Raw genomic sequence first — 14,639 nt, 5'->3', positions numbered from 1 at the left:
CGCAAAAGAAAGTTGAAGAGAACTGAGCTAAAGCAAAGAATGCAATGTCTGCACGCTGAACCCGCACAGCGCGCTTGCTTGTCTCGAGTTCAGCCGTTGCACAAAGCGCTCCAAGAAATTTTTGACCCCATGGCTCGCGATGTTGTGCATCGATGCGCTCAGGTTCTTCTTTCCCGTGTGTTTAGCTTGTTTAGCTTTTGTCACCTGTATTCACTAGGCGCGACTAACCAGCGCCGTTCTATGGTTAGTAGCACGACTAAGTAGTCGCGAGCTAAACGAGAAATCCGCGACTAACGAGCGATTATGTTCTGCAATATTCACGAGCGTGAAGCGGGCGGGTGACTATCTATTCAGAACTAACAAGCGGAAGAGACGTAAAAAGATAGGACACGGATATGCATATTTCAACGCAACTGCGTAAATGGGTATTGTTTCATATAAAAACTAAACTTTAAATGTTTTTCAGGAAAAAAAAAGTTACAATGAGAGACATATTGTCCGAGACAGTTTTACAAAGAAAAATTTAAAAACAACGCAAGGGAGAAACACGGAAGCCGCATCGCCAGCGATATAAACAAATATGGAAGCGCCGGTAAATGTGTTTTTTCTCGTCGTCCAGCGCCCTGCTGAGATCTCTTTAGCGGTATCTCGGTCCACTGAACATGGCTATTTACGCATTATTTGCTTCTCCAATTCTTTCTAGATGTGCCCCCAGGGTTCCGAGAGAGTAAGGGGTTCGTTAGCGCTGGCGGTCAGCGGTGCTATACGAGTTGGCCATGGCAATGAGTCGCTAGTCACCCGCTAAACACCAGCTAAACTAGCCCTACCCTATCACTAAGATTTGTCAGTCGACTCCTTAGTCGCGCGGGGCGACTATGCCCTAAATACGACCGGTGAATACCAAGCGCTCACTTAGCGGCGACTATCGCTTGCCACGTGATAATTTTAGTCGATGACGTCACTAGTCAGTGGTTAAACAGGCGCTACTCGCGCCTGGTGAATACGAGTGCGTTTTTTGTCGTATATATGCTGGACAGTTACATTTTATTTTGCATACAATTTTGGAAACCAGTTGGTGACGGAGCATAGAGTCATGGTTTTCGTTTCGATTGAACAGCCATCTCCGCTCGCGCGACGAAGCACGTGCAGCTGCAAGCTTGCAGAAGTTGCCCTCATGTGCATGTAGACATGAATGCACGGCAGAGGCACCCTCTGGGACACTTGCAATCCATTGTTTTACGTTTGTTTCCTTTTGACGAAAATCTGGCACGTCGGGATCCAGTAAAACGTTGGCGAGCGGTTTTTCGGAATTGCTCGGCAATGGCCTTGAGCAATGCATGTATACACTTGTGAGATGTCTCAATGTCTCTTTGGAGGAATTGCATGTGGACATTCATTACTAGCCAAAGGCAAAGCGAGGCTTGCACCAGCCTTGCTAAAAATTACAAAAAGCAAAAAAAAAAAAAGCACCGCTAGTCGTAATGCACTTTTGTCTTGTGTACAATTTCGCATTTCACTGCAGTAGTTACGTGTTTCATCAGCCTAAGACTGCTTCCATATATTATATGACTGGCCAACCTAATGCTGTCGATATTGACTACTAATCTGGTCATTTTCAAATAAGGTTTAATATGTCCAGTTTCGTTTATATTTATTTATGATGGGTACATATATATGTATAATTTATTTGAAGCATTGCAAAATTGGTCATGTCATTGGCATTTCAGTTACATGTTCAAAGACTCCCAGATGGTCTAACTTGGCCGTAATTTGTTTATTGCAGCGAGCAAAGCACCCTTCGTTTGTCCAGCACTTAAAAAGAATATTTTTATTTCTCTTGGAATATCTGCTCCAAAAAACACTTTTTCTCCTCCAAAAGCCACTTTTTCTGCTCCAAAACACTGTCTTGGCTGCTCCGAAGGTGACTTGTGCTGCTCCAAAACACTGTCTTGACTGCTCCGAAAGGTGCTCCGAAACGGCTTAGGTCAATCACATCACTGTACTAGCATCTCTGAATTGCATTAGAGAGTGAATCCCCCAGAGCCAACGTTACTAGAACAACTCAGTCCGGAAACTGCCTTAGGATCCTGCTTTGAAAAATTGGCTATGATCCGTACTTGAGAGCCGAACTAGACGAGATTGTATTGCTGCCATTTCTCTCGTAGCGCCCACTCTGGGAACTGCATGGTTGCACGTACCAGATCAGCAGAGTTGCACAAGGGCCGGTGGCGCCATCTCGCGGCGCCATCTCGAAGTAGCTATATAAAGCAACTTTGATATTTTGACTCGCCGCTAAGAGGCGGCACTGTAATCGTATCTAGTTGAAGGCGTATTAAAGTGCTCTTCGCTCATCAAAAAAAAAAAAAGTTTTTTCTTTGAGGACCTTTCATCGATGTTACGAGATAACCCCAAAGAGTTTTGGAAATTCATATTCCCTCAAAACAATGATCGGTCTGTCCACCTGATGGATGAAAATGGAAGTCCTGTCTCTGAAGCTAACGTTTCAAGTGTAGTGAATGAGTATTTTTCGTCTGTTTTTACTGTTGAAACAGAAAACAACTTTCCCCTGTTATGTCATTTGGATTTAGAGCCCATGACACCTATTGAAATTTCCCCTGCTGGAATTTCAAAGCTCATCAAAAGACCCACTTCTTCTTGTGGGTGAGGTTATATCTGCTCAAAAATTTTTGCTAACACAAAAGTTATTTCAAGCTCGTACCTCCAACTTACTATTTGCGCAATCATTGTCCCAATCACGTCTTCCGGCAGATTATAAAATTAGGCAGAGTTGTTTTCGTTTTTAAAGCTGCCATTCACTCCTTGGTTTCGAACTATCGCCAAATATCATTAAGCTGCATAGCATCAAAACTCCTAGAACATGTTTTATTCTCACACATTGCATCGCATCTGGAATTTAGCAATATATTTCATAACCATCAACATGGATTTCGGAAAGGGTACTCCTGTGAGACATAACTTCTGGAATTCACCCATGATCGTCATATTAACCTTCAAGCATGTATCCAGACTGATGCCGTATTTCTGGATTTTGCAAAAGCATTTGACAGGGTTCCTCACAATTGTCTCATCGCCAAACTCTCATGTCTTAATATTGACTCACTGGTTCTGTCTTGGATTCAAGAATTCCTTTCTTCACGTTCGCAAATTTACATCCATTAACAATCGTGAATCTAACACAGAACCAGTGACATCAGGAGTTCCCCAGGGATCAGTGCTTGGAGCTTTACTTTTTTAAATATTTATTAATGATCTCCCTGTATTTGTCGTTTCCACCATTCGGCTTTTTGCCGACGACTGTGTACTGTACGATACAGTTATTAATCAGAATGACCACTATGTGCTACAAAGCGATTTAAACAAAGTTAGCACATGGTATAATAACTGGCTTATGTCACTGAATAAATCAAAATGTAAATTAAATTGCTTTACTCGAAAATAATCATTATCAGTATTCTCATACTCAATAGGAAGCGGTCTGATCGAGGCTGTAGACTCATATAAATACCTCGGTGTAACAATGGCAGCTAACCTTACCTGATCTGACCACACTAAAAACATTAAAGCTAAAGCATCCCAAACTCTGGGTTACATTAGACGCAACCTAAAAGCCTCTCCATCTCATGTAAAGAACATGGCATGTAACACATACATAAGGTCAAAATTAGAATATGCAGCATTGATTTGAAACCCTCATCAGATCAACCTTATCAACAATCCGGAATCAGTTCAGAACCGGGCAGCGAGATTTACCTTGTTCGACTATGACCGCACCACCAGCGTTTCTGCTCTAAAGAATCAACTGAACCTCCCACCATTACAAGTCCACCGTAAAATTGCACGCCTTTCAGCCCTTCACAAAATAACTATTATCATCCTACACCTCGCGACGCCCTACTGCGTTCTCCCCTCCGATCATCGACCCGACAAGGGAATTCTCGAACAATCACCCGTTTATCTGGTAGCACGAACGCATTCAACCACTGTTTCTTTCCCCAGACAATTGTCGACTGGAACAACCTGCCTGATGCCATCGTAACAATTGAAAACTCTGAAGCATTCAAAACTGAATTATTGAGATTATTTGATTAAACAGCGAGGTTTAATCTTGAAATGTGCTTATTGTGCCTAATGTTTTTTTTGGTGCTTTTATGGGAACTCGTATGAATGCGTGTATATTTATTTTACCTTGTTCGTGTAATTATTGTATGAAACTTATCCATGTAGGCCCCCCACCCTTATGTAATGCTCTCACGAGGGCCTTTAAGGGTATATGAATAAGTAAAAAAATAAAAAAAGTTTGGTCTTGGTGGACGCACGCGGTCCGGGATTCAAGGGTTAGTTGCCCAACTGAGTGTTCTAATGACGTTGTCCAGAGGTAACCATTAAGACGAGAAATATGTCGACGGACACTGTTTTACTAATTTTACCACATAATCCAACACTTAGGAACACATTGTTTCCATCTCCCCTTTCATTTTTTTTCCAAGACGAGACATTACCTGCAACAATCAGGCCTTCTTCGCGTCCACTGTGCAAACTCTTTGATACCCTTAACAATAACAGAAGGAAACTCTTTGCCCGACCACATAGTCACTGCTAACAATATTTGGAATCAATGGTTCTAACAATACCACTCAAGTGATAAGATGTTCCTTGTTAATTTTTGTATGTATAACTTTTGCTAAAGGGAGATATTGCCTCAGACTAAAAAAAATTAAGGAAAAAAGTTTTTTCTTAAAAAAGATTATGTTTATGTTTATTAACTTCAAAAGAGTGGTTTCAGAAACTTTTATTGATAAAAAGGCAGGATTTATCTCACAATAAATTATTTTCGACATATCCGAGTGAACGGGAAACAAGTTTTTTGCGCATTTTATTTAGCACGGCTTAATGCTGGTTTAACATTGCCAGAACATCTCACCACTTTCGTTGTAAGTGCTATTTATTCTAGGTTTAGCCCGTAGAAGTTTTCCAAGTTTAAAAGTATCAATGGCCAGGAGAAGCCTATACATCCAAACAAAAAATCCAGAAAATTTGGTGAGAGCAATCTTATTGGTTGAGACCCGAAACAGGGTTTATCATTGGTCCTGCCCGGTGAAGTGATACTCTGTTATCTTTGGTAACACCCTTTCACAGTATGTTTCACTTCAGATCCTATTCCTGGTTTGCTGCTCTTCCTTAGTATGTTTGCCTCCTAGTTCTTGCCAGTTTATCTGTCAAGGAGTGCCTGCTACAAAAGTTAGCTCGCCTGCAAGTGACACATACTGGTAGCTATTGCCTGGGGAACATCAAAGCCTCAAAGAGGAAGGTGCTAATAATGCTCCTGGTGAATTTTGCCTACCTCAAAGTCATATAAAAGAAAGAAACCTAAAGTTGAAACTCCAAATGAATTCTTCTCAGTTTCACTTTTTAGAAGGAAATATGGTATTAGGAAATGCATCATTTGACATATTGAAAGGGTGAAGATTTCATTCAGGGGGTCCTGGACTGAAATTTCTGAGGGACACGTTAAGGTACTCATATTCTGAAAAAGCTAAATTCATGACGAAACTGAATACTTTAAAACACAGAAATTTGTTAATATCGCTTGCTTTTTTTGTGTGTTATTGTTTTTCTCTGGAATTGCATTTTCTACAATTAATGTCTACCTTAACTTGCACTATGGGTATTTTTCTTCACATTAAACCAATTATGTTGTGGGATGCAATTTTTTTAAAATACATTTCCTAATAAAGTGACATTTTTCTGGAGTTTGTTAAGCATAGTATGGGGGGGGGGTGTGGTAGAACTGGCCTATAAGACTTAAACTTTAGATGTCATCAAACCTAATGGGGTTCAATTCACCCTGAAAGTTTGAATCAATTTGAGAGAATGGTTCAAAAGTTGACCCTCCTAGGCCATTTCTCCCCTTACTTTTTTATCGGTGTATACCATTCTTGAGTGTATGAGTCGTAAGGAGACCGAAGAAGACGAGAAGTGCAGTACGAGAAGAAGAGAAGGAAGAAGATATAAAATCCAAAAGATGGTGACCGTTCTTTTATAATGTGGCTCCCGAGTTTTAATGTTTTGGAACACTACAAAACGGCACAGCCGACTGGATTGTAGTAAGTTGAAGGGGTGACTTTCGAAGTTGAAAGCGGCGACAGGGGAGTTATACAGTTCATGAAATGTCAGCTGCGTTGAAGAGCCTATGGCGTTACCGCTAACGGTAAGCACCAGCACCTTCATTCGATATCTAGTTGACAAGCCAGGCCAAAGCCTTGAACATGTTTTAGAAAAAGTCAAGGTCAAGATAAACATGAAACTGTCAGATTATCAGAAGTTCATCTTGGAAACTACTTGACCGAAGCCAACAAACCTGCAGTCTGAAGATGCAGGCCTTCTACTTGCAAGGATGCTTGGATTACAACAACAGATGGTCCATCAATTCAAACTACTTCAGACAATTGCTTTGACATTGCAAGCGGCGAACAAGCCACGTTTTGAGATGGTGAAGCCCGACTTCTTTGATGGAGCTTTTAGCAACCCAGAATGCTGGATTAATTTCTATGAGTATGCTTGTGGGCATAACAACTGGCAGACAGTTCACGATAAAGTTAAGAACTTGTGTCTCTTTCTTGATGGCATGGCCAAAAAGTACTACGAGCTGCGCGTGCTTTTGCATGAGCATGAGTCATGGCAGGAATGACGAGACAATTTTCTTTCCTCTTTTGGTCAGAAGCTACAAGCATGGCAACGAGCAATAGCCTACAAGTACAAAGAGGGGACTGCCATGCCATACATTTTTGAGAAGAGGATACTTGTGCAGCTTTCAGATTCAAAGCTACCAGATTCTTCACTGGTTCCTTTAATCATTCATGGGATGACAAAGGACCAGTTGTGTGCATACATCTTGGCATAACTGCCAAGATGTATGCAACAACTGTCTGAATTAGCCAACACACAAGCGGCGGAAAGTTTTTTTAACTGATCAGTTCCACCGAAGCCCAGCGTGCCGACACACAAAAGCACTGGAAGCTTTGTCACCAGGTCCACTGACCATTTGGATGAAGTACTGCCCCCAATGATTGGATGCAAAAGTAGACCACTCCCAACACCGTCAATATGGCGCTAGAGGGCAACGTCGAAGAGGCCAGGGGGAAGATTGCAATGCAAAAAACTAATAAAAGAGGGTTTCAGTATCTGACCAATGACGCCAAGGGAGACTGTTTCTTTGAACAATCTTAACCTTTATATCTTGGTCAACGTAAATAGAAACAAGCTTGAAGCTTTAGTCGACAGTCGAGCAACTGTCGCTGTAATTAACGTGGACCATGTCAAGGATGCCAACATATCTGACGAACACAATGAGGTGAAGGGCTACAATGGTGAAAAGCTGGTGTACTGAAAATGGGCGGAAATTATCATCTATCAAAAAAATCACACCAAAGTCAATGCACTGATGATGCAGAATGTTGCCTATTGGTATTAGTATTTGGTATTTATTGCATGCCCAAAATACCGTGAAGACTATCAACTCCTGTTGCCTTGACCACTCATTGAGCAGCTTTGTTTGAACATCTACTGGACTGGAGAGGTCAGCATTGACAAAGCGCAAGTCTTCAGAGATGCACAGCCGACTCCAGAAAGAGCTCTCCGAAACACAAATCAGCAAAGGACGTCACAAAAAAATAACCCATCTACTTCAAGTTTCACATCACCAATTACTGTTGTTCCGAAAGAGGATGGGTCGTTTCATCTGTACACGGATTATAGGATTATCAGCTAACAAACATCTATTTTCGTCTCCTATGCCACGAACTGAAGCCATCATCGACGAGACTGGTGGCTGTAAGATGTTTTCGCGCATCGACTTATGCAAAGGCTTCTGGCAAGTCTCATTACAGGAAAAATACAAGTACACATCTTTTGTGACTCCATTCGACATATTCGAGTACAGTCGGCTGTAGTTCGCGTGGAAAGATTCTCCAGTCTTGTTTCAGAAAATGATGAATCGGGTCTTGAAGCACTTCATAGGAGTGTTCTTCAGTGTCTACATTGACTACGTTATCGTCTGCCTGAGGACCGCCGAAGAACACATCGAACGGCTCACAAGTGTTCTTAAACCTTTGGCTGCGTATTTAAAAATTTATGCTAAGGAAAGCGAGTCAAGGTCATCTTCCTGGGTCGTACGCTTGATGGCTTCACAAAGATGACGAAGCAGGAATCCGTCGATTGCATATCCAAGTTTGTGAGGCCGTATAACGTTAATTCTCTGCGAGGTTTCCTCGGCTTGGCTAGTCGATTTCGAGCGTTCATAAAGGGCTATTTTAGAGAAAAGAAATGCCTCATGGGACTCGCGAAGATAGAAAGACCGTTTGAATGGACTAACTAGTGCAAGATTGCATACCAATTTCTGATCACCGGTATTTCCAGTGACCCTGTGCTGACCCTGCCAGGTATCAAATTACCATTTAAACTGAATACCGACGTCTCGCACTATGTAACAGGAGCTGTGCTGTATCATAGACACCACTCTACCCCTGAATCAACAAATCAAGGTTATCGGATACTACTCTTTCACCTTCTCGGAAACACAGATCAACTACACACCCACTGAGAAAAAAGCACTGGCTTTGTTGATGGCGATTTAATATTTTCATACTTACCTCGATGAAAAGAATTACACCGACCATCAAGTGCTGACCTACCTTCTTGGTTTTATGGAGGCAAAAGTGAAGCTGGCGAGATGGATAAACAAACTGCAACAGTTTCAGTTTTAAGTAAACCATCGTCCTGGAAGCATTCTGGCTGACGCAAATGCATTGTCCCGGCTGGCTGTAGACCCTATTCGAGGAGGCTATTCTTCAAAAGGTATCTGAAGGAACAGAAGATTTCCAATTTGAAGACGGCAAATACACCATTCCTGGCACACTCGTCCATAAAGTGCTGCAGCTGTATCAAGATACTGCAGATGCAGGCATACATTATGGTTTTTGGTGCACTTACAACAAACTGGTACAAAAGTTCAGATGGAACCACATGAAGGAGGACACCTGGAAGTATGTTAGAACTTGCTACCAATGCCAACTCCATCAAGCCGAGTACCGTCCGCGAACTAACGAAATGGTTATTCCAAAACACCCCGGAAAACCCTTCAAGACTGTTCATCTGGATTGCGCTGATATAAAAAAGAGCCCACGCATTCAGAAAACTCAAGCACATTTGATCTGCATCGACCAGGGCACACGAAGGGTCGCCGCCCGTCCTGGAAAGGAAGATGCAAATAGCGTAATACGTTTTTTGGAGTGGGATGCATTAAAAAATGGGAGGACCGTCATTTTCGACAACGGACCTAGCTGCCTTTGTAAGCGAACGCCTCTGGGACTGGGGTCTACAGCGCAGAATCACCTTGCAACGGTCATCTTCATACCATCCACCAGCTAATGGCATGGCAAAGAGGGTCATCCAAGACCTCCAACAATACGCAATGATGTATCCAACCTTCAAAGGCGTATGGAAACGTTGCCTCACGGTAGAATTGGCTCATCACAACGTTCGCGTACTGCCGCTCCTGGGTACAATCCATATTCTGCTGTCTTTGAAGACGCTCCTAGATTGCCAGGGGACCAGCAGCTGGGAATTTCGGAGAAACTGGAGCTGAGGGAACGAAGGAAAACAGCAGACAATAGGTTCAAGTATCGAGGCAGCATGAAGAAAAACTTCAGGGCTCGCCATGGCAGCCAGAGACCCAACGTGCAGCTGAATGACTTGGTCTTAGTTTGTAAAGGCCTCCTAGGGACAAACTCCAACCTCCTTGGCCCTTTCGCGTTGTCAAGATGTCCAGCCAGCAAGGCATTTTGAAGACGATTGGATATCGAAATAGTGATGCCAACTCAAGTTTGCCACAATTGGCAATATTTTACTTTATCATCCCAGGAGGTATGAGTCTCAAAGAGTGGAGTGGAAGGAGACCGAAGAAGACAAGGACTGAAGTGTGAGAAGAAGGGAAGGAAGTGGATGTAAAATAAAACCAAAAGATGGTGACCATTCTTTTATAATGTAGCTCCTGAGTTCTTATGTCTTAGAACACTACCTACATGACTTTTCTTGTTCTTGAGTGTAATGGTCACTTATTTGCTATCTCAAATATCAGCATCCTATCCCTTGTGTAATGCAAAGTTGCAGTGATGTGATTGCTGCGCCACTTACGCCAAACTGCGCCAAGGGGCCAACCCTGCCACATCCTGCTATATTTCGCCGAAATAAGAGCAATCTGCGCCAAGCCTGTGCCAAAGGACCAATTTTGGTGGCTTTTCGAAACCGAAACTAAACTGAGTACCATAAGTGAGCATGCAGGAGCTAAGTGGCGCAAGCGGCCGCCCGACACAAAGTACCCTGCATCAATGGTCCATTCGGTCTTGCATGATTTTTCCCGCAGTCTCTCGTTTCTCGCGCTATTAAGTCTCGTCTCGCGTCTTTTTAAATTTTGTTTTTCAAAGATAGACGCGGTCATGTGTGGATGTTCCGACAGTGGCGTACCGGGTACCAGGCCAGCCATGCCATCATACTGTGAAACGAAACCGCGTTTTTGCGCGGTGGGAGTTACTTTGTGAGCTGAAGCACTCGCTCCTCAAAACAACGGCCGATGGAAAACTATATTTTGTGTCTGCCTGCCAGTCACCGTGGTGGCGCAACGTCGGGCGTTGCCATCCCCACGTCGCTGCAGATGTGGCGCTTTCTAAACTGAAATTTAAGGACTGCCGCATGTTCGTGGCATGTTCACCGAAATTCCTGTGCATTTTTAAATCGTACGCTACTACAAAAATCCCTCTTTAACTCAGTTTTCTCTGTCGAAGTATTGATTACCTAGGTTTCTCTTGGTGGGTTTTTTTTCGAGAGGGACCCCGATACATAAAAAATCTCCCACAGAAGAAAGTGAGTGGGGAGAAGTGATCTAAAGCAAAGAAGGCAGTGTATGCACGCTGAACTCGCAGAACGTGCCTGTTTGTCTCGAGTTCAGTCGTTGCACAAAGCGCTCAAGAGCTTTTTGACCCTTACTTGCGATGTCTTGCATCGATGCGCTCAGGTTCTCTTTTTTTGTGTGTGTTTAGTATGTACCTTGTTTGCCTGCCTATCAAGCACGTGCCGCTGGACGTTTTTGTTGTATCTTGGACAGTTACATTTTGCATACAGTTTTGGGAACCAGTTGGCACGGAAGCGGAGTAGCATGGTTTCGGTCGAACAGCTATCTCCGCTCACGCGACGAAGCACGTGCAACTGCAAGCCTGCCGAAGTTGCCCTCAGGTGCATGCGAATATGATTGCACGACAGAGGCACCTGCTGGGACGCTTGCAATCCATTGTTTTACGTTTGCTTACTTTTGACGAAAATCTGGCACGTAGGGAACCAGTGAAACGGCGGCAAGCGGTTTTTCGAAATCGCTCGGCAACGCCTACAGCATTGTACACTTATGGGATGTCTCAATGTCTCTTTGAAGACATTGCAAGTTGACATTCATTTCTAGCCGAAGGCAGAGCGAGGCTTGGAGCAGCCTTTCAGAAAGTTTCGAAAAGCGAAATGAAAAGCACGCTCTAAGACTCGTAATGAACCTTTGTCTTGTGTACAATTTCGCATTGTTCTGCAGTAGTTAATCAGTCGGAGACTGCTTCCATTCGTTATATTATATAACTAGTCAACCTACTGCTGTGATATTTACTAGTAAGCTGATCATTTTCAAATAAATTTTTTTATGTGCAGTTTGGTTCTTATTTATCTCCAGCGGTTACATATATCTGTATAATTTACCTGAAGCACTGCAAAATGTGTAATGTCATTGGCATTTCAGTTACACGTTGAAAGACTCCCAGGTGGTCTAGCTTGACCATAGTTTGCTTATTGCGGCGAGCAAAGTGCCCTTTGTTTGTCCAGCACTTGAAACAAATATTTTTATTTTTCTAAGAATACCTGCTCCAAAAGTCACTTCTGCTGCTCTGAAACACAGTTTTGGCTGCTCCAAAAGCCACTTTTGCTGCTCCAAAACACTGTCTTGGCTGCTGCAAAGGCCACTTTTGCTGCTCCAAAACACTGTTTTGGCTGCTCCGAAAGGTGCTCCAAAACGGGTTAGACCAATCACATCACCGCAGTTGTGAAACCTTCAAGATAATAGTGAAAAAAGATATTATGTAAGGCCTGTTTACACATACAACCACAGCTCTACATCAGGGCTATTAGTCAAGAGCTGGGAATAATGCTTCTCTTGTTTATGCAGTGCTGACATTGTGCTTTGTGTCCTACACCAGTGATACAGTGGTGAATTAGTGCTAAATTAGGTTCATCAGCTCTGTGCTGTACATGTGTACCAGCCTCTAAAAAAAAAATTTTTTTTGTTCATGTTAAATTTGTTTTTTACCTGCGTGTCCCTCCTACATTTTCTTTTTTGAGGTTTTTTTTAAGTTAAAAAATAAAAAAAGTGTGCGAGGAAAGATGGTCACACTTTGCAGAGAAGCACTGGTATATGCGTGGTAAGACACGATTACACGACTGGGGGCTTCTACTTTTTTGTGGCTTGTACGTTTTGAGTTTCCTTTGCCCGAAGAATGTTTTCCACTCTTTTCGTACCAGACAAGAACACACTTTCCCAAGGCAATTGATGCCCCTACATTCTTTATTTTTTGTAGGGACAGCAGGTTCGGTGACGCAGAACACTCTAAACCAATGTCTGATAAGACTCAGGTCTGAGTGTAAAGAAATATTTTCTCCCAAATTGGCACTCGTTTTCTGAGAGAGTAATTTTTTCCTGCCAAACATTCTATAATGCACTTTGTAGAATCACTCACTTATTCCCTTCGCTCTGCGATAACACACGCTTGAGGGCCGGCTCGACAAAAATTTAGATCCGGACCCACGGATATCCGCGCCTGTAGCCCATGACATCTGCATCCATCCGCCAAATCTATTTTATTTTTATCCGCACCTGCCAGTTCACTGGGCATAACCGTGGGTAGTTCTTGGGCATTTGGCGAATCCGCAGTGCTTTACTCATGAAACTTCAGTACCCCCTCCCTCCCCCTTGGAAGTTTAGACCGTATGCAGTGGAACATTCATTATACAACATTTACGGGGACGCGCGAAAATGTCATATAATGAACCCGGAGTCGTATTACCCAAAAAGGCGATAATTACAGCACTTTGACAAACCTGCGCTAATTTATAGTAAAATGCAGGACGTTGCCTAAACTGGAAATGCATAATCAAGGTTCCACTCGATATGCAGTTTTATGGGCAATTTTATTTTGCCTATTACTGGTGCGATGACTTACACCAGAACATGCACCCATACTGTAAGTGGAAAGTAGCGTTATTATTACACAGCGTACTGTGCTAATTAATATTGGGAGGGGTGAGTGGGGACGTAAATTATTTTTGGCTGTGCTACTGTACCTCTTTACAAGATATAGTGTGCCTTGTGTGAACTTCCAGAAAATGGGTCTATTGATGCAGCAATGCAATTGGAACCATTCAATATTTTTTGGTGTTATAGGTACTAAATCTGTTTATGTTATGCCTCTGTGGTTGCAGCCTGTAGATTGGGGTCGATGCAAGCTGAGTGATATAGCCCTCAATATGATGGAGATTCAAGTTTTAGGGCTGTAGGCTGTGGAATAAGCGTTGCCAAAAAACCTCGTAAGAGGAAAATGACTTTAGTGTTGACAAGGAGGCTGTCATGTTACTAACATGCTGCACAATGATACGTAAGGTGGAGCAAGCTGCTTGGCTCGGACAACCTGAAATTGTGCAATGTCTCTTAAGAGTGAGCTCCTGTGATTAATTTCAACCAGACAAGACATATATATGTACCTAGCAGAGCTTGCATTGAAGTTTGCCACTTGACAGAGGCACGTGATTGTTTGATTATGTCGTTTGCACGGAAATTGACTGAATATCATATTCAATCTTGGTTCGTACATAACATGCTTAAGTGCATGAAGCAAGTGATAGATGTAAGGGACATACTTTAAACCTACTTTAGGTGGACAACATCTCTGTACAGCATTTGCTCTCTTCCCCATGTTACAACTAATGCAGAGTATATAGAATGTGCAGTAAAGCACAGTTACATTGATATTCTTGACAGGCATTAGATACCCAGAGGTTTGATTTTTTTCTTTGGTGTTCTGCGTGCAGGCAATTAATTGTGTGTTTGTTCGTTTTTTTCTAGTAGCCGTGGTCGCAAGGCACCCATGACATTGAAGTCTTCCGAGCAAGGCACTATGAAGGCATGGCTTATAGCGGCACCGGAGCAAGCGACACGGTGCGGGTGAGCTGCAAGTGTAACTGTTACACCGTAAACAGGAAATATAGACATGTGTCCGACAAAGCACAGACTCGTAAAACTTTCATGTAGCAATAATAGTTTAATTTAACTAAACAGTGCATCAACAGAACCTGACCCAAGAATGGGGAATTGGGGAACCGTCCAGTGTGTAGAGTCTAACAGAAACAAGGAAGGCGATAAAAACAAATGGGGGCAACATGTTAAGATAGGAAAATAATGTCGTGCCTATTTTTGTTTTCAATTAAGATTTTATAGGAGATAGCAAAATATGTCCTTGCAATGGAATGGACCTACTTTTACA

At 42.7% G+C, this 14,639-nt stretch overlaps 1 long non-coding RNA gene across 2 annotated transcripts in view; it reads left to right on the top strand.

Moving 5' to 3' along the window:
* Nucleotides 1-14,380, top strand: part of LOC115319078 — a 39,690-nt gene extending 25,310 nt beyond the window's left edge. For both annotated transcript variants that reach the window (XR_005798111.1, XR_005798112.2), the window contains one exon: nt 14,222-14,380. This is a non-coding gene — a long non-coding RNA (uncharacterized LOC115319078). The remainder of the gene's footprint in view (nt 1-14,221) is intronic.
* The last annotated feature ends 259 nt before the right edge of the window (nt 14,381-14,639 follow it).

The sequence above is a fragment of the Ixodes scapularis genome, unplaced genomic scaffold, assembly GCF_016920785.2.
Source record: "Ixodes scapularis isolate PalLabHiFi unplaced genomic scaffold, ASM1692078v2 ptg001789l_1___fragment_3__unscaffolded, whole genome shotgun sequence".
Lineage (NCBI taxonomy): Eukaryota > Metazoa > Arthropoda > Arachnida > Ixodida > Ixodidae > Ixodes > Ixodes scapularis.
Note: the sequence above shows the minus strand (reverse complement) of the source record. Positions and strands in the feature narration are given on the sequence as shown.